Consider the following 22575-nt stretch of genomic DNA (forward strand, 5'->3'; position numbering starts at 1 on the left):
CAGCTGACATTAGGATTTGCTCTTGGGGTGACAAATGTCTAATGACATGTACCCCCTCCATTCATGGTACCAGCCATTATCATTTCCTCCTGTGCCTCCCCCTCCGGCCCCCCCCCCGCCCCGCCGCCCCCGCAATGACCGGTACTAACTACAGATCATTCTACTGTCTTCCTAGTTTTGCTGGTCCCAAAATGTTTTTCTTTCTGACAAAGAAATGATCTTATTTTCCAGGAATACTTGCAGAGGTTCAACAATCCAAAAGCACAGTAAAAATAGCAAAAATACATAAATAAATAAATAAATAAATAAATAAATAAATAAATACAAAAGTCTCCCTCCTTCTAGCAAGGTCTGTTCCTACCCGTTCACATGGACACAAAGGTGTGTGTGACCTTGGAGGGGAAACTTAAAAAGGAGGTGCTATCCAGACAATTAAGTAAGTGAAGGGGTCAGTAACTGTCCACAACAGTTAGAAAAAGAATTCCAGTGACAAGTCAGACCAGAATGTGGAGAATCAGGAGCCTCTGCTCAGCTGACAGCTGGGAACAGAGAGTGGTGAGCGCAAGGGCAGAGATCCAAGTTTGGGGGCATTCTTTCTTTCATTACAGTCATTTCTCAGATCCTACTTTGAGGGAGGCCCTGTGGGGAGCACCACTGGCCTAAGGAAAGTTGCAGACAAAACAGTCCTGGTCAAGACGCTGCCGGAAATGTAAGTACTCAGGCCTCACAGAACGAAGTCAAGGTGAGAGCCAGAGCTGACAGGGATGCTTGGCCTTCTCCCCCGGATCTAGGAAAAGAGAGACAAAGACAAAGCTAGGGACTCTGGCAACGAGAGGCCTTGGTGAGAGCGATTTCGGCCGGGGCCTGGGAAGCAGAACCAGATATTGAATTGATATGATAGGCAATACATAGTGAAGAAACGGAGGCTGGGGAAAAAAACATTTTATGACAGGTCGTAACCCTTTATCCAAGACCTTTGAAGTCTGATTTCAGAATTCAGACCGTTTGGGATTTGAGAAAGGAAATACAGCACACACACTGCATCAGATTAGATGCAACGCACCCAGCAGAGTGGAGGGTAAGACCCCGTCATCAGACATGCTAATACGGCTGCAGTGAATCATACAAACACTCACACTGTGGGAGAAAGTTCAAGATCGTAACGTCTCAGCTCCATCTTACAGTCTTCCCGGTTTTCAGAGCTGTTTGGTTTTCGGGGGCAGCTGGGGCAGAATGGGCTCATTTTTGCCCTGGAATAAAATCATATCCTGCCACAAACAGTGACGGTCCCCCCCAGTGTGTTTCACACAGGCTTTCTTTCTTTCTGCTGGACTATGTAAGCAGCTTGACCACAGAAGTCCCATCTGATTATCTCTGGGTCCTCAGCGTAGGGCACAGGACCTGGCACGGGGTCCATGCCCGGGGACTTTAGCTGCACTGACGTTTCACTGCTTCTAAGAAGTCCCCTCTGCAGGCCTGATCACTGTCTTGACTTGGCTTTTCCGAGCCCAACCTCCAGCCCCTGTCCCCCAAACTCCAGACTTGCTCCTCTATTGATATGCGACTGGCACATCCCATTTCTCTTCTTAAATCCAAACTCAATAGCCATCTGTTTGTTCTGGTATTCTAGCACTAATTGCCATTCCTGATTTTGTTTGATATGTTTGACCTGGTATTTTAGAACTAACTCTTAATTGTGTTTTTATTTAATATGGATAGCACATATAAAGTAGAGCATAAGGAGTGCTATATAAATGCAAATTTTATTGTATTTCACAAAGACCTCAGAGACTTGCCAAACTTGGTTCTTCTCGGAAGAAGTTTCCCTCTCAAGGGCTTAGGGAGATTTCCTGTCTTTCTCTCTCTCTCTTTCTCGCTCTCTCTCCCTCTCTCTCTCTCTCTCTCTCTTTCCCTCTCTCTCTCTTCCTCCCTCTCTCTCTCTCACCTTCCTCAAAGCTGGGTAAATAAAGAGACTGAACACCAATCACATACAAGCCAACATCTGACCAACACTAAGGGCTTTAAGATTCTCCTGAGTCTGGCGTAAAATTAACAAATCTCACACTGGGTTATAACATTTCTTACCCTCACTTTTGTGAACTGACTTTAAGAAGTCCCGTCCTAAATGGGTCACTGTGACCTTATTTAAAGTCTAAGTTTGCCACGTGAAAAGGGCTATTTTAATTTTCTGCTTCTTGAAGAGTAGATTCATCGTCACAAAAACGTGCCATTAACCAGTAGATAATTGGTACAGCTTGTATGGTTCCCCTGAAATTCTTCGAGACAAGCTATTCCACTTCTAAATTGTCTGAACTTATTATTTTAATGAGATTTCAGATCCTGCAAGAATTGAGGAGGGCAGCCACCGGCACAGAGGAGAGTAACTCTTGCCACTTGTGAAAAATCCCATTCAGGGGCCACAGAGTCATCATGTCGCATAAGGGTTTAGTGCTCTCAGCAGCCAAGTCGCATAAGGGTTTAGTGCTCAGGTCAAGGTCTTAATTTTGAACTTCTCGCCCTGATCCATTCCTCAGGCCACATTCCACGCAGCTCTCATGCCTTCTGGCTTTTTACATCATGGCCCATTTTTCCATCTTTGGTTTCCCCCTCCCTTTAGACTTGGCCCTCAGATTATCTTCCTAGCAATGACCTTGGCTCTCTCGGCCTATCTACGACTGGGTGAATGAATGGGTTTTATTTTCTGTTCTCTCTTAGTCACTGATTCCATCCCAGTGCATTCTTGAAAGGGTCCAGTGGGTTATACATGTCTCCAATGTGAACAGCATACTTGGTTTTCATCACTGACAACAGAAAATACTTGCCATTTCAGGAATCTCCATATCTTCAATGGTTTATTTAATAACATTCTTTGTAACCCAGAGCTGGTCATGGAAAATTACTAACATTCTCTGTTTGTGGGGTGTGGCCAAGCCAATGAAATGCTACCAATATTATTATGAAGTCTCCATTAATATTATGTCTGAAGAGAACGGCCATACAAGAAAGCAACCCTGTTATTTCAAGTGATCTCGCAGGTGTCACCATGAGGCTGAATATACCCTTACTACAACTGGCCTTCAGAAAACCAGATGTAAACCATAGCTATACGGATTATAACAATCATATGGGAACCGAAAATTCTTTCTTTGTTCACACTGGGGTGAAGGTAGAAGTAATGACAAGTATGACCAAGAAAAGGGTAGTGGGGTGCAGAAGGTAAGGACTAGAGGAACACTGGAAGTGGAAACCAGCAAAGAGTCAAGATCTGAGTCATTAAGGTGAAAATCTGAACAGGATTCTATGATGAGACATCAAGGCCTGGTAAGGGTTCTAGAAGCTGCAGAGCCACAACCATAACAGACAAGCAAGCCCGACATCCAGAAAATCATGAAGAAGACCAGAAAGTCATGTCAAGGTCTGGAATCCAGGAAGTCAAGAGATCTCTGTGGAGAGCAATGGAAGCTAAGGGCCTTGGTTAAGAGGCAGATAGAGCCTACCTTCGTACCTATATACTCATAGTGATGCTGGCCAAGCTGCTAATCTCTCTGAGCTCAGTTTTCTCACCTGGAAACAAGGAATTCTCACAGTAGCATGTGTCCCCGGATGGTGTGTGAATAAAACGGGTTTGTGCATATGGAGTGCCCGGCCGAGTATCCGACACCTAGAAGCCACTAAATACGGGGTGACCAACATGACACCAGTCCTCCAGGGGGTGAAGCAGTTTCAAGTCATGAAAATCATTGCCATCTGATTTTCTTTTATGTTTTATGATAGAAAGGCAATCGGACCTGTTGATTGGACCGATTGATCCTGAACCTGAAAGAATGAATAGGAAAGGAACCGCCCCTTGGTTGAATGAGGGCCTTGTAGCTATAAGGGAATCCTATCACCTGCCCGAAGCCGGGTGTGAGAAGAACAATTCTATTCATGGACGACTGTCTCGAAGACAAGCGTGCAGCTCATTCCTTCAGCTAAATGGTCTCCATTTTACATTGATGCAAGCCCAGACCACCGGCAACCCAAATCAAATGCCTTATGTTCTCAAATTCGTTTTTCTGAACTGCACCCCGGAATCGTCATGCCCTTCTTCACTTAAAGGGATGCTTAGCAGCAGCTCTAAGAAGCTAGCTGTTGAAAATATGATGCTCAGCTTTGCGCAGTGGCAGTATCGTAGCCAATGAGGTTTATCCGAGGCGCGATTATTGCTAATTGAAAATATGATGCTCTATCTTATCCCGTATACCACATAATGCCTCAGGACCTTTAGGAAGATAATCAAAGCCTCAACACCAGAACTTCTTCAGAGCGATCAGTGAGCAGTACTGTCGCGGAGAGCATCATTTTTAAACATCAGCCCAGTTTTCCTCTTTGCTTTGACCTTTAGGAAACTCATACCTAAATGGAGACCCCTCTGATCAATCACGGGGACCCTTCAGTGATACAGTTCCCTGTAATATGCTTATGCCGGCTTAATTTTAATATTCTGGGTCTAGACCAGAGGTCAGAAATGACAGCTCATGGCAGAACCTGCCTGCTTCCTGTTTTTTGTTCAGCGAATGCGCTGGTCCACCGGACTATTTTCTGTGTCTGCTTTTGTGACACGGCAGCAAGAACTGATAGTTGAGGCAGAAACTGTGTGGGCAGAAAGGCCAAAAGTCTGTCCAATCTGGCCCTTTGCAGAAAGTCTGTACCCCCTTGCACTAAACGTACTTTCTTCCAACCTTGCTCTCTTGATTTTTACCCCATGGTGTGTTTTGTAAGCTGCCTCAAATCCATTTTGCAATAAAGCAGGTTGGAAACAATCTGACATTAAAGGCCATCCAATTCACTGTAGTTCTCAACACACACACACACACACACACACACACACACACACGACTGTCTTGTCTGCAGGATATTGAAACCACCGTCCCCCGTATTTGCAGGGATATTCTACCCTAATGCACACAGTTAACAGGCAGAGCAAAAGGAATTATCACATTTCCCTATCCTAGATCTCTGTCCGGGATCTTAAGGAGTCCCCTCTCCTAGACCTCAGGAAAGTTGTTCCTCTCCTTAAGAGCTTTACTGAGCTCCTCCAATCAGTTTTCAGTGGGTCCCACTAGAAGCGGAGGGAAGAAATCCCTGGGAAAGAGGAGGAAGGCATGCCACGGAGGCAAAGAAGGGCTGGAAGAGCTGGAAGCCGCTGTGATCCTTTCCACTCAGCACCAGGCTTGACATGGAAATTGGATCATGACGATGACAATTATGAAAAATAAAAACCTTAATGTTTTTGCATAATTAAATCCACATGTAGATTATAATGACTGCTATGAGCTTAATGCCCAGACTTATTTCTCTTCCAAAAAAGTGAAAAATCAGTCAGGCTAGAACTTAGTAACGCTCTTGAGTCTCACTTAATAAAGCGCAAAACATCTGATTTTCAAGGTATTTGATGTTCAGTTCCCTCTAGCTGAAAGTGGTTTTATTTTCCTCTCCACGCAGGGTATTTCTGGGGCGCCTTTCATCAGAAGCAAGCAATTCAAGACTGTGTGTTTATTTTGTAGAAGATTTACATGTTTTCCCAAATCAAGTTTTAATGAACAAAGCATGGTATGGTTTTATCCAGCAAAATCCTGAAAATGCACATTGGTCATTAAAGTGTAAACCAGCATCTTACTGAAGTTGCACAATGATGTTCTTATCCGAGGTCTCTCACACTGTACGCTGTCCATGCAAAAGACTGCATTGAGGAAGAAAATGTATGGGTCAGGGTAAATTAAACATCAGGCCCTTGAGAAATTTACTGCAATTTACTGAGAAAGTAACTTTAGGGACGTCTCTTCGGGAGAACTGTTCAAGCCTTAAGTGACTGCAGTGTTACTCTTAATCTTACAGTAAATACTGTCTTTATCATTTCTTTTTAAAATTCCATGTGCTTAGTCTTTTAAAAAGGGAACTTTCCTCTACTTACCTAAAAAGGGAATCAATGCTTTACATTTTTCTGACGAAATCCTAAGAAAAACTATGAAGGTATCTATGTCGTGATAGAAAGGCACATCAGCATCAAACGTAAAACTGTACATTGACAGCATCGGAAAGACATATTGCCTCATCTTGTTTCTTTAGAACATAAGAGAATTTGAATCACTGACATTCTTGGCTGTTTTTTCACCCACACAGGGAAACCAGGAGGAATGCAGGAATCAAAGAGCTGCATTCCCCGCTGCCACAAAGTACTCACACTTGGCAATTGGGAAAGAATCCGGTCATCATTTTTTAAGTGATCACCAAGCAGCGAGGAGCTCAGGCCGAGTGCACACATGTCTCCACAGTCCCTTCCCGCCCTGCATCCACAGCGTCAACAACAGAGCTTGCTGCAGGGGGAAAAAAAAAATCCAAATTTCTGTGTCCCAAGGGGAGGCATTCATTCATTCCTCAGCAGCACCCGTTCTGACATCCTAAGGAAGACAAGAACCTTTTGCTGGGGAAGGACTTTGACATCCCCTTAAATGGCGTCTGCATCTAGTCCAACAGAGTTGGGCGTGGAAGTGTATTTATTGCAACCACAAGGATGTGCAAATTTATTTATAGTATAAACGGTGCTTTCCGCAAGTCCTAGCTGTCAACAACTTCTTATTTTTCCTGGAGTGCCTTAGGAGCCAAGCATGTTTTGTTTCTTGGGCTTGGTACCTGGAGAGCTAAAATAACACTCTCGTTAATGAGAAGACAATGGGACTAACTGCTGTTTTGCAGCTTTTCCACGGGCCATACCTTTTAATTGCTGAGTGCTGGCAACTTAACAGACTCTAATGAGTACATTGTTCCTCCTTTTTTTTTTTTTTTGCACACAGCCCCTTAAGCCCGTTAGGAACGGAGTGTGTTTTGTGAACGGAGCAAAGACTCTTATTAAAAGCTGACGGAAGCATTTGGAGTGAGGAGTTTATTTTGACTGGTGAGGTATGTCTTGATAGTTTGCATTCAGATGCAAGAGGAAAAAGAGAGAAAGTGGATTAGCCCCAATCATCTGGGAGATGACATTTCTCGCCGTGTTTGAAGTATTTTATGAATTAGAGAATGGGACTGATTTTGAAGCCTAAATTAATTTAATCTGTTTGCTTTTGTTTGATGCCACAGCTGCTGCGACACACCCTACTTCTTTGAAAATCTTCGGCTTCAAGGGTCTGGGCGTGGAAGAGCGAGTGCGGCAGGCAGAGGGGTTGCTGGTGCCTTCCCCGGGTGGGGAAGGGAATCGGTTTTCAATTTCCCCCCGGTGGACGTCTGGCATTCTCTGATAGGGTTTTGTCTCAGACTTCAAGCTCCACGCTCTCACACTTGCCCATCGTGCTTTTTATTAAAGGAGAAGTTGCCTGCCGAAGCCAACATAAGGGAAAGAAAGGAAATCATTATCCCAACCCCATTCCTCCTAGCACATTTTCATTAGGGAAAAACCTTCAGGGTGAAGATGAAAGAGGCAGAAAGGTCCCATTGGTCATGGCCCATTAACGGTGACTGACACCTACTTTGCCACAAATTCGGCACTTCCCATAGCGACTCCATTTGTGTTTAGAATCCGGTCTTCTTTGGGGTTGTAGAGGGCAGGACGTTCAAGAGCTCCGTGACAGCCATGCTTGCATGTCCCCTTATCCTCATTAAATCCATTTGGAATGCTCGGGACTGCATTCCCCAGCAGGACAGACGGAACGGATCTTTACAGTAACCCTGGCTGACTGTCCACAGGTCAGTTCGAAAATTCTCAGTTACTTGAGAGGAGATTAGGTCAACCTGGTTCATTTCAGTATCAGTCGAGGACCAGATCGTGTTGGCTTTTCACAGGTGGACCCACCCATGAGCATTGGGGCTACTTCAAAGTTAAGGGAGAGAAAGCGACGTTTGCCCATCATGGGGCTTTATTCAGGGCCTCGGACAACAGATTTCAGCCCCCACTAGTGTGGAAGAAAAACAGGCTCACTGACTTCAGAAAAGGAAGTACTTGCAACAATCAAGAAGAGGCAAGGAGTATCCAAGGACTGTCCCAGCACCCGGGGCATGTGCTGCTGGCAGAACCTTGTTAGAGGAGCACATGGCATTTATGGATTCACTGCTACGAGGACCTTCAAGGTTGTAAGGTGGGAAAAAGAAAACCTGATGAATTATCTGATGAACAACTAATTTATCAGGGCATTTGCCTTGTATTGCAAGTCAAGCTGGACTTGTGTCCTAACATCAGCTACCTGAGGTGGCTGCGGGGACAAAGGCCCAGTATTTGCGTTCTCGCCGGGAGCAGCTGTTACAAGTGTCAGCTCTGTCCCTTCTAACCGGGGCCAAAGTAAAACCAGGACTTTAAGTGAGGTCGCAGATGGGACTCTCTCTTCAGAGCGAATTCCGTTCTTCCTCAGAAGCAGTGCCGCGTGGGAATAACAAACACAGTACCTCAGCAGGCTCCCTCTGAGAATCTTCTCTCTGCGTTGTGAAATACTGCCTAATGTTGGCTTTTTTTTTTTTTCTAATTACTGTTTACATCTTTGAGAAGAAATTATCATTTTCTAGAACTGATGCAGGGGACGACATGACTCTGTTGGTTAAGTGCTGGACTCCTGACTTCGGCTCAGGTCATGATCTCAGCATCGTGAGATAGAGCCCTGCATCAGGCTCCACGCTCAGCACAGAGTCTGCTTGAGATTCTCTCTCCCCCTCTGCCCCTCCCCCACTCAGGCGTGCTCTCTCTAAAGTAATAAATAAACTTCAAAATGGATGCAAACGTGTTGCCTGTATTTTGAGGTCAAGTCTGTCCTTTCCGAGAGAGAGCATACATTCACCCTCTGCTCAGAGGATTTCAGAGCTTTTCTCCATAAGACAACTGGTTCCAACAAGTTCATTGACTCACACACACTCCTCCACCTATCAAGTTCTTAATGGTGACCAGTAGCAGAACATGTGTCCCTGAAATATGGCCATAGGAGCTCAAGACATGCCACCCCTAAGTTTCATCCATCAGGGAAAACTGACCCCTCTCAAAGAAGAGACTAGAAGTAGACACCACACCCAGACAGAGTTCATCACTTTCTACCATAGAGTCGTCCCCCCTTATTTGTAGTTTTGATAATCCCCCCATCACCCATAGGTCCACAAGTAGATGACAGTCACTAGTAGCCTAACATGTCATAGACCTCACTCATCTTATCACATGGGCCCCTTACAAGAAGGGGGAGTACAGTCCAATAAGTATATTGACAGATGCATTCCCATAACTTTGATTACAGTATATTGCTAGAACTGCTCTATTTTAGTATTTGTGGGTTTTTTATTTTATATGTTTATTTTAAGTAATCTCTACCCCCAACAGGCTTGAACTCAAAACCCTAAGATCAAGAGTCACAGTAATTTTATATTTTGTTATCATTAATCTCTTACTGTGTCTCATTTGTAAATTAAATTTATCATAGGTATGTGTGTATAGGAAAAAACACATTTAAAAAAATTTTTTTAATTTTTACCTAAAAAAAAAAAAAATTTTTTTTTTTTTTACCTGTGTAAATTTGAAGATCTAATCAGCGTTATTAAGCCAGTCATGAATCCGACAGCATCCCAGCCAATAAGTGGAGGGGGAACTCCAAGGACTTGTACCAAATGGAAGGTTTTAATAGGAAGGAGGGTGGAGCCAGAAGTTACTAGCAAAGGAAAAGATTATTTCTGGCAAAGTTACCTTCCCTTAGGAGAAGGGCAATGGGGCTTATCATACAGATGACCTCATCTTGCAGGAGTGGGGGGAGAGGGCAGAGAAGGCAAGGATACAGAGGGCCCCCATGATAGATTACGTCATTGGTGCTGATCAGAAAATTCCAGACTGACTGGCTTAAAATCCCACTCCTGGAGAGGGTGACACTGCAGCTGGAAAGGGCTGGTTTGCTGTTTCTGAGGACAAGTAGCTCCACCTTGGACTTGTGGTTTTCTTTTTAACATTCCATCCGGAGGTCTTGAAACATCCCCGCAGATACAAGGAGACTACTCTACCTTCCATCTATTCTATGGGCCCACTTATCTTTCCTGAAAATCATTCATTCTCCCCTAAAAGACCTACTACATCTCCCCTTCCTCTTCCCTATTAAGATGGTATTAAAGCCTGATTCTAAGCCAGCTAAGGTAGTTACTCATTTTTTCCGGTGGGCCCCTCTCCACACGTGAGATGTACATGTTAATAAACCCCTGGTGGTTTGGTTTTTTTCCTTGTTAATCTGTCTTTTATTACAGAGATCTCAGACAAAAACTCAGAAGGGTAGAGAAGAAGTGATTTCTCCTTCCCTACAATGGGCAGTTTTAGAAGAAGCCTGTATTTCAAAAATCAGATAGTACCCCCCCCTTTTTTTTTTAAGATTTTATTTATCTCAGAGAGGGAGGGCCTGCGTGCATGTGTGCACCTGAGTGGGGGAGGGGCAGAAAGCAGGAGAATCTCAAGCAGACTCCCCCTGAGCTCAGAGCCCCAAGTCCAGTCGGGGCTTGATCCCAGGACCCTGAGATCATGACCTGAGCCAAAATCAAGAGTCGGACACTTAACCAACTGCACCAAAATTAAGAATCAGACACTTAACCAACCAGGCACCCCCAAGATCAGACATTTGTATGCAATGAGGGGAAAAGAGCAAAAACACAAGAATGACAGAAAGAAGGAAAGACAACACGGTATACCCAGGGCACCTAGCTGCTGAAAATAACCAGGAAGCTGATTCGGGGATGCTCGGGCCACGCCCTTCCCCTTTTGCCTCCCCATCCTTTCCCTCCATCTTTCCCCTTCAGCTCTTCCAAGGGACCACTGGAGCAGGTTCTCCCTTCCAATGGCGGCTGTGGCAAGTAACCAGACAGAGTGAATGTCCTTGGTAGGCTCAATCCTAACATGAGTCTAAGCCAGATGGCCTCACACGGTGCCACCAGCGGGCCCTGCCCCAGTGCCTTCTCACGGCCACCACCTAACCACCACATCACCACAGACTTCAGGCCCAGCTCCAGGGCGGTCAAAAGCCATCTGTTTTAGAAGAGGGATCCCTACAGCTTGCAGGTCTGTTTGCTGCCAGGCTTCGGGCCCGGAGCCGCTTTCTCTGTGATGTGGAGGGCAAGGTCAAGGGGCTTGCATGGGCTAAGCAGTCATTTCATCGCCCAAGAGCCACTCGCCAGCTTTCCACAGAGGAGACTCTGGACCCAAAGGGCTCCAAACTAGAAGTAATGTGGTTTGGATTCGGGTTTGGAAAGCTGTTCGTGCCCGGTGGACTTGGAAAGAGTCAGGGCCCCCGACTTTTCTGCACAGGCGCTTTGAGCCTGGAAAGCTTGAAAACAATTATAAATCTCCTTCAGCCAGGCGGCCTCCCCGTGAGATAGCAAAACAATCCCAAATCTGCAGAGAAGGCCCTGAGAGGTTAATGATCTTCCCCCAGCAACAGGGAAAACTCCCAAGGGAGCTCAGCAGGAATTCCAGGCTATTCTCCAGGCTCTGGCTCTGATTTTCATTTAAATCACACAGTCTCTCTGAACCTCTGTTTCCTCTTTGGGTAAAATGGGACCGATAATTCCTACATGACGTTAATTGCGAAGACACAGGGAAAGGATTACCTTAGAGCTTTGCATTGTCGGTGTTGTGGTGTTAATGTTACACCCCTCAACCCCTACCGTATCCTTCACACTGGGAATTCATTTTTGAGGTCACATCTTGTCTTTTTGGTAAGAAAATTATTTGCAGGCAACTGAAGGACAGCCCGAGCCAACACAAAATGAGAAACAATTCTTCTGGGGATACATATGCCACCACCACTGGATTTTTAGAGCAACACTAAAATAGGAATTAAAACGCTCTGAATTAATACTTATCCAAGATTGTAACTGTTGTCAAAATACACGTCTCCATTCTCTTGGTGTGTGTTTGTGTGTTAAGAGTACCAAGTCATCAAAAAGAAAGAAAAAAAAAAAACAAGTATCAAAGTCATCAATTTTTGTGAGCACCTGCTCTGTGTGCAATGCCATACCAAACGTTGAGGCGAACAGAGAGAAATGTTAGGAAAAAATGATCTTAATTCAATTAATTTATGAACCCACTGTCAACATCATATAGTCCCTGTACGAGTGGGTCACTGGCAAGTGACAGAATCTCAGTGGAGACTGACTTGAGAATTATGTATTAGCTGCGTACCCCATGGAATAATGGAGAAATTCACTGAAGGAGAAAGGTACTCTCCAGAAAGAAGAGAAACCCACCGTGAGTTCACCATACCACCCAACTGATAGCATCACCATCATCATTTCTATAAACCACACAAGGAGTTCAACGAAAACGGCATACAAAGAAGAAATTTTTTTAAAACTGATAAAATGATGATACTTGAATCTATATGAAATCAAAGCCGGCAAGCCGTTCATACTACTTGGTCTTTCATAAGGGGCTACAGACCCATGCTTCCGCTCAGCTTAATTCTAGAGACCTCGTACAATGAACAGACGGACAGGTGGAAAGCGCCCACAGCAATCCCACGGAGCTACTGGCTCTGCAGGGCTTCCCCCTCCCACACCCACCCCCGCCTTTGGGACCACAGCTCCCCCCTCCCCTGGCACTTACTGTGTCACAGATTCAGTATCTTTTCCTTATCTAGCTCTCCCTCCATTAGTAAGCCCTGAGGAACAGCGACTGAGTCTGCCCTGCTCACCTTTATGGAGTGTAGGACTCTGTGTCCAGTGGGGCTAGAGAAATGAGCAAAACAAAGCCCTTCTTTCCATGGAGTTTGCATTCCCGTGCACGCAAACAGGCAAACATATTAGATGTGAGAGGAGCTAAGAAGAAAGCGGAAAGACGGGACTGGGATTCCACAGCTTGGTGCTAGAGAAGCCCTGGGGAGGAGTCATTCCAGGGGGAGAACTGATGTCCAGAGGCAGGAGCCCACTTGGCCCATGGAAGGAGCAGTATTGGGTGGAAAAACTATCGTCATCTCCCATCTATCAAAGGTCCCATTTATCTTTCAAAAGTCATTTCTTCTCCCAAAAGTGCCCTCTTTGCCCTGCCCTGTCCCCTATTATGAAGGTATATAAACCCCCAAATCTAACAACTGCCTGGAGTCACATTTCTCTGTGAACTCCCATGGCTAAATAGGTAGTTAAATCTTTTGTTCTCTTGCTGATCTGTTTTATGTCAATTTAATTTGCAGGCCCCAAGCACAAAATTTAAGAGGATAGAGGAAAAGTCTGTTTCTTCCTGACACTGCCTTCTCCTCTTCCACTTCTGGCCCATTTGTATTTAAGCTGAATATACGAAAACACAGGTGTTTCCGGAATTTGTGAAATGATGTGTTAAGGCATATAAATTCCTGGGGCGTCTGGGTGGCTCATTTGGTTAAGCGTCTGCCTTTCACTCAGGTCCTGATCCCAGGGTCCTGGGATCAAGCCCGCCCTTTCCCTCTGCCATTCTCCATACTTGTGCTCTTGCTCACGCTCCCTCTTTCAAATAAATAAATAAAAATCTTTAAAAATAATAAAGCATATGAAGTCCCACCCAAGAATAAATATATATAATATATATAATAATGTTTAGTTCCTCAAAAAATATCTTGCATATAGCATAATTTTCTAAAATTTCAAAAGTCCATTCTCTGAGACGCTAACCTCAGAACTGTTGAATTTTACTCTCAGACTGTTCCTCTTTCCTTACAGAGAGGGGAAACAGGACCTTGCCAGTTACAGCCATGGGGAGAGGGCAAAGGGACAGACCAGAGATAAATGACTCAAGGCTAGTGGGTCAATGGAGTGGTCTAAGATGGATTTTTTTTTCTTAGAATGATAGTCCCATATCAACACATGGTCACTATCACCAGAAACAATCCTTGTAATAATGCTTATACTTTCTTAAGAGAGTACTGAAACACTTTTCTAAAGATGTACTATATGGTCTAAGTTGGGAAACCAGATGGGTAGGAAACTCAAGAAGGGTTAAATACTTCACTGAGGTGCCTAGAAAGTCAGCTACTGCCACAGAAGTGGATCAGAGAAGGCAATTCATTGAGTCTGGTTCCCATCAATCACTGACATATCATCTCGGTCGAAGTTATATTCTTAGTATCTCTGTAACCTGGCCAAGTAAAACGGTACACTCTCTTGGTCACACACTATTGACCTACTGGGCCCTTTGATGTCTTAATTATATCTGACTTGCCTAGATTTCAAGTTCAGTGGCCAGAACCCAGAGCCGGTCCCCCTGTGTTCCAAAGAACTCCGCAGCACAAATGCCAGGAACACAGAGGGTCCCTGGAGAAGGGCTTCCCCACCAACTCATAAATGGAGGATTTCCCAGGGCGCCGTGCAGACCAAGAAATAGGATCTTTCTCCACCCCACCCCACCATCACCCTTTCCTATAAAAGTCTTATTTCTTATTTCTTTAATTAAGTTTCTAAAGGCTTTGTATTCATGCAGCTTTGCAGAAAATAGCCCAGAGCCCCACAATGGCCGCAGTAAACCCGAGAACTCAGCCACCCACCCGAGGGCCCCCACCCTCTCCCCTGCTATTAAAATGTCGATGTTATTAAAGGCAACAATCAGGGAATCAAACCTCTACCTGAAGTGAAGGCATCTGGTTGAGTCCGTCTTGCCCTCTCTAGTCATTCCCTCACCCCACACGAGGATCGAACCCTAGCTCACCCAACACTGGGGCAGCGGCTTTCTCTTTGCAGAAACAGGCTTCCTGTTGATCCCATGGCCCAGCCTCAGAGATCACCACCTCTTCAGTGGGATGCCAGGCCCCACGGAATAGCGGCTGGAACAAGCTATCCACATCAGCCCCCCAGACAGAGCACACGTACTTGCAAGGAGCACACTGCATTTCAAGGCACAACAGTGAGTTATCACAGGGAAATGATGGCCTTCTGAGCGTCTCTGCTATTGCTAACTTGGTCTATTTTGGGCTCTCACTTCCAGAAAGGAGACATTAGTCCAATGCTCTCACAATGTTTTTCTACTCACTCAAGACCATGTAGACCTACCTTAATTTTCAGTATAATCTATGAGAATGGTCTGGAGGTAGCCGCAGTGTTCATCTCTTGAATCTAATCCACGATCCTGTCTTGCGTTTTTCTAATTTCCAAAGAACATTCTAGCTTATGAAGTGCTTCATGTACATTTCTTCATCAGGCCTTCAAGGCAGTGGAGGAATCTGGAACATTCGGGTTTGACGGGGGCTTTAGTGGCCGGTACAGCGCCCTCTACACCATGGCATGTGGCTGAAATGGGAGAGAACATTTAGAATCAGCCAAGTTTCATTCCAACAAACTTGCACAAAATGCACAGTTGCTTTTTTTTTTTTAAAGATTTTATTTATTTGACACAGAGAGAGATTGCAAGTAGGCAGAGAGGCAGGCAGAGAGAGAGGGGAAAGCAGGCTCCCCGCTGAGCAGAGAGCCCGATGCGGGGCTCAATTCCAGGACCCTGAGATCATGACCTGAGCCAAAGGCAGAGGCTTTAACCCACTGAGCCACCCAGGCGCCCCTGCACAGCTGCTTTTAAGACTTTGTACACCTCATTCAAGAAATATTCCTCAAGCCTCTGCAATACACCAGCCTCGGGCTTGGCAGGAAGGACCCCGTTCATTGGCAGTAAGGCACGAAGGCTTGACTTAGTCAAAGAGAGCTTCCTGGAGGAAGTGCCCCCTGAGCTGAGGTATGGAGGACTGGGGCATCTGGAAGGAGAGAAGGGAGCAATAGTGCAAGGAGAGCAGGCACTCTGTAAAGGCACGGTCGGTATGGCGCCCCGCGGCATGGACGGTGAGGGGCCCAAGAAGGCCAGCGACGGGGAGCACAGGGCATGGGACGCACGAGACCAGCAGGATGAAGCTGGAGGGGGGCAATGGGCACCAACGTGCAGGGATCCATAGGATGGCTCCCAGCTCAGTCTTTACCTCATGGGTAACAAGCAGCCATTGAAGGGGACTATTAGATGAGACGGTTATTTCAAATAACATGCTGTGGGGTTGAGAAAGGAAGGAGTCTGGGTGGAAAGGTAAACTAGCTCAGGTGTGACTGAAGCAATTCACAGGAGAGATAATGAAGCCAGGACTGGAGTGGTGACTTGGAGAGGAAGCAAAATGGGAGCAGTCCCGAACTCGGGACAAAACCGTGGGCACTAATGATGGGTGGGGTGTGGGAAATGGGAAAGGTGTCACTAGAATTCGCTTAATATATCTAACAGGTGTCTGGTCTCATGACTCATGTCCCCAAAAGCGAGTGAGAGCCATGGCACAGCTTCCAGAGTTGGAGTCTGGGACGTGCTCTCTCTGTGTTAACTTGACATTCTGGCAGCTTCAAGATCACCCCTTCCCCGCCCATGTCTGGCCTGTCGGAGGCATAACCACGTAGACCAGACCGGTTCTTTACCACTCGGAGTGTTGTAGTAACCCGCCCAAAGTGACAATGGCCACGATTCACTGCTGAAGACAGAACCAGGTAGGAACTGAGACCGCCTGGCTTCAGAAATGAGGGCAATGCTATTCCCAGGGTCTAGGAGTTAGTCTCTTACCAGTCTACAGAGGCGAAATGAAATAGCATTCAAACCAAAATTCGCAGGAGGGCCAGTGAGTTGCTGCCAAAGGAGAAGGTGCCTTAACAGCTTCACCAGAAATATTTTTTTTTTCACCAGAAATATTTTTATGCTTTAAGGTGTTTAAAGCCTGAATGTAGAAATCATCCCATTTGCAGGCTGGAGGATTAAAAATTGTCTCAAATTCAAACCAACACCATGCACTTAAGGCTTTTATTTCAGTCAACAAGCATCTATTAAGTGAACTACCTTGGGAAAGTGACTAAACACTTTGGGCCTCAGTTTCCACAGTAGTAAAAAATGGATAATGATCATAACACCCATTTTCCAGGATTGCTGTGAGGACCAAGGGAGTTAATTCATGTGAAGCACCTTGGCTCCTCTGACACCTGGCTGCCTCTTCCACACGTTCTGGGACGCTCTCCACCGAGCAACTAGTACCTAAATTCACCCTTCTCTTCCTCTATTCAAAGCCTTCCCACACGCATTTTCCTGCACAGAAACACTCTGTGTCTGGGGGCTTCTCCTCCCCCTTCACAAGTTTTTGGGCCAAGAACCGCAGAAAAAGATACAGGGGCCAAAGCTGACCACATACGCACACAGTAGGTTAGCAGGTTTGTGTGTGCAAATGCACACATACACACACACACATATGTGGATTAGAGTCTGTAGGACTGTGCTGTTGGGAATAGAGGCAGCATCTACATGGAATCAGTGGGTTCCAAGAAGAATAACATGAGACCCTGATATAGGAAGAAACCACACTCTTTCCCTCTGTATTAACTTGACATTCTTAAGAATATCTCATCCCTTGGTGTCCCTGACATTTTGTCTTTTTTAATGCAACTGTGAATGTATCGCGGAGACAGATGCCTTAGCCTCTAAATAAAGCTCTCTTTTAATCCCTTGGTCTCTTGCAAAGAGGCCAGCAGCATGCTAACTAAGGAGTGCCTTAGTATCCTTACTGCTCAGACCCCAAGATCTCAGGCCTCACATTAGACTTACTCTTCCTCTTAACCCCCCTTTTCTCTCCTCCTGCTACTCCCAATCTCTCCCCACTTTTGGTTCTCTTGAGCTGCTTAGTCCCCATGTACACTGGCCTCCATCAGCAGTTTGTTCTGAAGTCCACAAAGCCAGTTCCTCTGTTTCTGCTTGAACAGCTGTCCTTCTAACTACTCTACAGGCCTTCACCCTCATCCACACACCCCCCAATCATGCACCTGCAACCCGTCTCCTACCCTAGGGTACCAGAGCCCCCCAACTCTACCCAGTCCCCATACTAAGAAGGCAACATGCCAGAGGCACCAGTGTTCTTAACAGAACCATGAGACTTTTCTCAACGTCATCTTTTCTTGCCTTTCTTAGGGAAGGGCTCCTTCACCATATGTAATCAGGGTTCACACTGCCCATTCTGTCCAAGAGAAGTCCCTTTGAGACAACACAGGGGCAAGAGTTCACTTAACAAGTCTTTGAGAGTCTGACAAATATCGGGCTCTGTTTTCAGTGTGGATGAGCTGGGGCCTCCCGCTCCTGGCCTGTGGTCACCGGCCGCTCAGTCGTCGGGCACAGGCTGGCCCCGAGCCACCCAGCCAGGAGGAGAGCCAAGGTTTGTGGTCAGGTGAGCAGGCTGCCGGGATGGAGTACATCTAAAGACCCTTCTGTTGTTTTCCTTCAAATAACTTCCAAAGGGGAATATCTTAGAAAAATCTGAGAGCATTCAAAGAACAAAGATGTGAAAAGGGCTGGAAAATAGGACCCATGAGGAATGGGGGGAAGAAGGGAAGATTCTTGGTCTGAGGAAGAGAAGGCCCAGAGGCCATTTAACAGTGGCGGGCGAGGTTTAAAGGGATATTCCGCAGAGGCTGGAGACCAGCTGTTCACCGTCTCCGGTGAGGACCGAACAAAAGGAAATGCGCTGGGGCTTCCACAGGAGTGATTTCAGCCAGAAAACAATCTCTGGCAATGAGGGTTTTGGACCTGGGAGAAGTTATGGAGGGCGATCGGTAGGCCTCTCCTCCTCTAGAGTTTTTCGGCAGCAAGGGGGCTCATTTTCCTGGGCAGGTCGGGGCGCCCCGACAGCAGGGGGAGGGAGGAGAGGCCCACCCCGTGTCCAGCGTCCCACCAGCCACACGCCCACACGCGGCGAGGATCGCCGCGCCCACCCCCGAGGGTGTCTGTCCTCATAGTGCATCCAGTTGCATAACTGGTTTTTGGACTCTGGCATTCGCACAACTGAGTCAGGGCAGAGGTAAAGGAGAAGGCATGCAAGGAATGAGAAGGAGGAAGAAAAATGGATTGATTTTCCACAGGAGAGGGAAGGAGACACTGCAGAGAACTCAGCGCAGCCCTTAGTAACTGTCCTTTTCCAAAGTAAGAATCTCTCACTTTTTCCACACGAAAATCAGCTTCCATATATATACATTCATTCGCCATTCTTTTTTTTTTCCCTCCAGGCTTCCTGGTATCCCTTTGTACGCTCCCTTTACACCTTCAGTATTAGCCTGGTTCAGTTTCCTGCAGAACAGAAGCCAAAAGCAGATTCTTTTTTTTTTTTTTTTTAAAGATTTTATTTATTTATTTGACAGAGAGAAATCACAAGTAGGCAGAGAGGCAGGCAGAGAGAGAGGAAGGGAAGCAGGCCCCCTGCTGAGCAGAGAGCCCGATGTGGGACTCGATCCCAGGACCCTGGAATCATGACCTGAGCCGAAGGCAGCGGCTTAACCCACTGAGCCACCCAGGCGTCCCCAAAAGCAGATTCTTACTATCGACCCCAGCACTTTACAAGTCCAAAGCCAAAATCTTGGGTATGACATTACCCGGCACCTAATTCCTAGATATCTGTCTTAGTTTTAGTCCCTTAAGACCTGTGGGTGTCTCTCCAGCCTTCAGCTTTCTTTATTATATCCAATACTAAAAGAAGACTCCTGTTCCCAGAGCCAGTGTCTCTGAGTCATTTGGCCATCCAGGGCAGCCATGCCCACATGGACAGCAGGGCCCCTCCTGGAGCTGGCCAGCGGTGGCTGTGCTCCTGGTGTGGGAGAATGACATTGTCTCTGAAGTCCGCTACCCACTCACAGCTAGCCCTGAGGGTGACCGGAAAGAAGGGAAGTTTATCCTTGAATTGCGTCCGGTGCCCGATGGTCTCCTCTGGAGTGGCCACCCTCATGACCACCTTCCTCAGACAGCTACAGGCACGGGTACCAGGCTGCGAACTCTACCAGGGCTGGGCCTTCTCGGCCCTCTTTACTGTGTGTGTCCCTGGTACCCAGAACAGTGCCTGGCCCACAGTATTAATCATTACAGAACAAACAGATGCCTGGGCAGAAGCAGGCCTTGGAGCCCAGCCACTCTTGGCCTTCTTTCCAAGCTAAGAAAGTTCAGTCCAAGGCTTTTCCCAGACTTGTCGTAATCCTTGAAGACCTAACTGCAATGTCTCATTTCCTCACCCAGGAATTAAATACCTTTTCGGGTGGATTAGTCCATACTGAAATGTTACTAGGTACTAAAGGGTTAATGTGTGTGTTTTCTCGCATGCCCCCCTCCCCCCTCAAGGACTCCAGGCCTGAGGCTGACCTCCCCCCAGCCCCCTCTAGCACCAGCTCCTCCCTCCATGGGCAGTGGGCATTCATCCCCAGATTCAGAGGAGAAACTCCACCATGCCAGAATTCTTGAGTTGACGCCAAGAAAGAGCCAGCTGGAGCAGAACCGGCTGAGATTAGAGCTTCAGGCAGCTGCCAAGGACAGATTCTGCCGGCCGCCCCGGGAACTCAGGCCCACGCAGCCCTCCCCAAGTGGAGTGAACACAGAGCTAGCCCTCACAAGACATAGGAAGCAAGAGGGGGATGTTCAGGGGCTCCAGGGACCCTAGCCTGGGACCACCAGCAAGCCAGGGGCCCAGGAGCCGGACTGGGCTCCCAGAGTCTGTGCTGCGGGGAGACATGCAGTAGAAACAACCCACAGGTGTCACTTCCGGCTCCCAGGCCTGGCTGTGGGGGCCCCGGGGCCACCAGGGAGCTTTCTCAGAGCAGAGCTGCTGTGCCCAGTTCCACCCACCACATCTGCCCCTCAAAGGGGAGGCTGCAGAATCTGCATTTTTGAAACCTCTTCAAGTGATTCCGGCAAACTGATGACCCAGTTTGGGAATAAGTGCCCTCCAGGCTGAAGGACCTCCATTCTCTCCCCTCTTCCTACACCTCTTTTCTGCTCCCCGGGAGGGAATTTGGCTCATCGAGTTCCACCAGCTGATGGTCAGCAGCACTAAGCCTTATCTGTCTCCAGGATGAGCCTAGGTCTGTGCTGCGGAGTCCCGAGACCCCAAAGCAGAATCGCTGCTAACTAAGGTGAGTTTGACTTTTCCTCTGTTAGGAAGTAGGGGATGAAGAGCCATTGCAAAACTTCATTTACTCAACTCGGGAAATCCTAGCACCCTCTCTAGCTCGGAGAGGAGTAGCAACGGTGGGCAAGCCACACTCCTCAGTGCCCGGAGCTGGGCTTTGAGGTAGAAAACGGGACATGTAAAGGGCTGAGCGGGAAGAGGATGTGATGGAAGCCGCCATTCCTGGGGGGAAGCCATCTTTGCTGGGACTGTGGGAGGATTATGCCCAATCAGAACCTGTGAAGTAAGGTTCTTTTTTTTTTTTTTTTAAGATTTTATTTATTTGACACAGAGAGAGAAATCACAAGTAGGCAGAGAGGCAGGCAGAGAGAGAGAGAGAGAGGGGAGGAAGCACGCTCCCTGCAGAGCAGAGAGCCCGATGTGGGGCTTGATCGCAGGACCCTGGGATCATGACCTGAGCCGAAGGCAGAGGCTTTAACCCACTGAGCCACCCAGGCGCCCCCCCCCCCTTTTTTTAAAGATTTATTTATTTGAGAGAGAGAGCATGTGGGCAAGAGGAGGGAGGGTTAGCGGTCAGTTATCTCAATCAGATTCCCTGCTGAGCATGGATTACCCCCCCTCCCCCTTTGCAAGGCTCCCTCCCACATCCCATGAGATCGTGACCAAGAGTCAGATGCTTAACCAACTGAGCCTCCCAGGTGCCTCTTCCGGTTTGGGTTTTGTTTTGTTGTTGTTGTTTTTTGTTTGTTTGTTTTTTGCTTTGGGGGGTTTTTTTGCTTTTTTAAGATTTACTTATTAAAAAGTAAGGTTCTTCCTACTGTACCTACAGGCTCTGGTCCCAGGCATGTGTCAGGTAAGGGGACATTTCAGGATTTCTGGGGTTAACCTTGAGTTCCATTATTGGCTGGCCCCAGCCCTCTGCAGTGCTGTTCACCTGAAACTGGGCCCTTGGCTGATTCACGGGGTGGAGAGCTCGTGCATCACCTCCAGTCTAAAGATCTGAAGCCCCATCTCTTTTCCTGCCCGACTCCAGTTTGCTCTTTGGCTTCTCTTTGCCCCCTCTCCTGCTCCTGAATCCCCATCCCTGTGTCCACGGTATCTGACCCACAGCGAGGCCTCATCTATTCCCTCTGCCAGTTCCCTCTGTCACTGCTCTCCCCCACTTGTCACGACCCCACCAGTTGCCTCTAGCTGGCTCTCCATGACCCTGGCCCCCTGCTCTCACAAACGTCCCTCTCCCCTGCACCCCCATCTCCTAACACCTCCTCTCTGCCTGACGCGTTTCCTCGCTCCTCCCCCGTCATGCTGTCCCTAACGGGAGCATCTAATAATACAAACTGTAAAGTGAAAGGGCACACTTAGATTTTATGTATAACTCTGTGTTTTCTTTATTTACTGTTACTGCCGTGCAGTCAGACGCCCTTTGAACCAATGATTTCTCCCAAAACAATGTTCTTTTTTTTTTCTACAATACTCTTCTCGTGTTTTTGTCTCTATGAGATTTCTCTTCCTTGATAATAATGGCAGTTGTTGCTGCTTTTATAGACCTAAGGAGGTCAAGGCGTTCATTCATAGCAATTCTCAACCTTCACTCAGCCTCGTCATTACCTCCGATGCTTTTAAAAAAACGCAACGCCTGGCCTCCACCTCCAGACAGCTCAGTTCAATTGGTCTGAAGTTGGACTCGGCATCAATATTTTAAACA

The 22575-nt window shown here is 46.9% G+C and overlaps 1 long non-coding RNA gene and 1 pseudogene across 2 annotated transcripts in view; one reads left to right on the plus strand and one right to left on the minus strand.

Moving 5' to 3' along the window:
* Positions 1 to 4148: 4148 nt before the first annotated feature.
* Positions 4149 to 4279, plus strand: LOC116594533 (annotated as a pseudogene).
* Positions 4280 to 5534: 1255 nt separating this feature from the next.
* Positions 5535 to 22575, minus strand: part of LOC116594315 — a 30591-nt gene continuing 13550 nt past the window's right edge. The window contains exons 2-5 of one of the 2 annotated variants that reach the window (XR_004287156.1): positions 18920 to 19048; positions 14986 to 15222; positions 6224 to 6356; positions 5535 to 5722 (exon numbers count right to left, since the gene is read on the minus strand). This is a non-coding gene — a long non-coding RNA (uncharacterized LOC116594315). The remainder of the gene's footprint in view (positions 5723 to 6223; positions 6357 to 14985; positions 15223 to 18919; positions 19049 to 22575) is intronic. The other variant, XR_004287155.1, reaches the window with a different exon arrangement.

The sequence above is a fragment of the Mustela erminea genome, chromosome 6 (assembly GCF_009829155.1).
Source record: "Mustela erminea isolate mMusErm1 chromosome 6, mMusErm1.Pri, whole genome shotgun sequence".
NCBI classification, from domain to species: Eukaryota; Metazoa; Chordata; class Mammalia; order Carnivora; family Mustelidae; genus Mustela; species Mustela erminea.